Genomic DNA, 2593 nt, shown 5'->3' with positions numbered 1-2593 from the left:
GATAAGTGTGCCCATTAGTATCCAGGGTACTGGTCTTTACGTGTATTATGAGAACAATACAAAGAGACAACATGTATTGCATTACGATAAATATTAGATAGCAATAATAATAATAATAATAATAATAATAATAATAATAATAATAATAATAATAATAATAACAAGTTAATAATAATAATAATAAATAAATAATAATAACAATAAATAAATTAACAATAATAAATAATAACAATAATTATTTTTATAATGATAATAAATAATAATAATATTAATAATAATAATAATAAATAATAATAATAATAACAATAAATTAGTAATAATGCAAATAATAATAATAATAATAATAATAATAATAATAATAATAATAATAACGTATTAGAGGAAAATAATATTTATCAGTATTACTTTGTCTAAATCTACCTGATTCTTTAGTCAGATTCTGTGCCTGTGTTAAAATATATTTTTTATCCGTTGGAGACAATTCAATGATGTAGAAATATCCGTTTATAGAAATACTTTTTAACTAAGATGCGAATGACCAGTGGAGGTATACTTCCTTATTCTCAAACCAGAAATACATAGATCAAAATGAGTCTATAAAAGTCAAATGGTAGTTTGGTTTCTGACCACTCAATTATTTTTCCAGTAGATTTTCTATTTCTGAAAGCAAAACAAATAATTGTTCGGCTGCATGTATGTAGTCGAGTTCTCAACTGCTGTTTGGGTCACGTACACGTACATTGAAGTCAACTTAGAACAGTCAAAAACAGAATTCTGGTAGTGTTCGATAACGTTTTCATTTACGCCCTATTTCTATTTCAGATTTAGTTTATTTCAAATATAGTATCAAGTGTTAAATGTAGTTTGTCCTAACTTGAGCTTCCGATTGAGTCCAGTACTTACATCTTCAAAAGACACAAACTCTGTCTCTTTTTATTTATTGTTTGTGGAACATATGTTTTCATTTCTCACCTTTTTCATTTACCAAGCTAAAATGAGAGCTTTTTATAAGAAATGAACATTGTATTGCACAGGATTCGTGAAAATCACGATATTTCAAGTCGATTACAGATTGTACGAATCAATGTAACGAAGCGAACATCGTTCACGCATGGTGTGTAATGTATTTTCGATCTAAGTGACGGCATAAAATCCTGTAAAATATGACGATCCATTCTTATAATTACAACTACAGTAGTTATTAAAATTAAAACGAATCTCAAGAAATAAAAACAGAATTATTATATAACCCATTGACTTACTAAAATCCATTACATTATGAAATGCATTGAAATGTTTATTTCGTAGTTGTACCCACTGTTAGAAAGATTTTACTATCACGCACAATTATATGAAATTTAATCTTCTTGAAAGTAAACAGTTGATTAAGGGTAGGTCTATATGTACTGAAATATTATCAATTATGATAGGTCTATAGGTACACAATATCATTTATTAAGGGTAGTCCATATGTACAAAGTATTATCAATTTAGGGTATGTCTTTAGGTACGAATTATCGTATAGGTATCATCAGTTAAAGTAGGTTTATATATACTAAGTATCATCAATGAAAGATATGTCTATATGTACAAAGTATCATCAATTAAGAGAAGGTCTATAGGTTCTATGTATCGCCATTAAGGGTAGGCTTATAGGTACTAAGTATCATCAACTAAGGATAGGTCTATAGGTACAAAGTATCATCAATTAAGAGTAGGTCTATAGGTACTAAATATTATCAATTATGGGTAGGTATATAGGTACAAATTATCGTCAATTATGAGTAGGTCTATAGGTACAGAGTATCATCGATTAAGAGTGGGCCTATATGTACAAAGTATCATCAGTTATGGGTAGGTCTATAGGTACAAAGTATCATCAATTATGGGTAGGTATATAGGTTCAAAGTAGCATCAATTATGGGTAGGTCTATAGGTACTAAATATTATCAATTATGGGTAGGTCTATAGGTACAAAGTTTCATCGATTAAGAGTGGGCCTATATGTACAAAGTATCATCAGTTATGGGTAGGTCTATATGTACAAATTATCATCAATTATGGGTAGGTATATAGTTTCAAAGTAGCACCAAAGGGTAGGTCTATAGGTTCTATGTATCGTCAATTAAGGTAAGGTCTATAGGCTCTATGGATCATGAATTTAGGGCAAGTTATATAGGTACTAAATATAATCGATTAAGGGTAAGTCTATATGTACTAAATATAATCGATTAAGGGTAAGTCTATAGGTACTAAATATAATCGATTAAGGGTAAGTCTATAGGAACTAAATATTATCAATTAAAAATAAAATAAATAATTTATTCGAAATCAGATCAGTATTATATCACGCTGATTGTAATGAAATGTGCAAATTTGTGATATTGTACATTGTGCGTTGCTGAAAAAGAACATTTAAAATATACCAGCGTCACGTACATTGGCTGTCTTATCCATGTGACCCATGCAGTCAGAAAGACGAGTCGTATATTGTTTCTGCCGCCGTATAGATAGATGTACCAATCTGGCATGACGCCGAAGCTGGAAGCTACTTATTAAAATGAATCAAGCGCGTGGTGGCTTTACTTTGTCA

This window comes from Sinohyriopsis cumingii, chromosome 4, assembly GCF_028554795.1.
Source record: "Sinohyriopsis cumingii isolate HCF-2022 chromosome 4, ASM2855479v2, whole genome shotgun sequence".
In the NCBI taxonomy this organism is placed as follows: domain Eukaryota; kingdom Metazoa; phylum Mollusca; class Bivalvia; order Unionida; family Unionidae; genus Sinohyriopsis; species Sinohyriopsis cumingii.
This window is presented reverse-complemented; position numbering follows the sequence as displayed.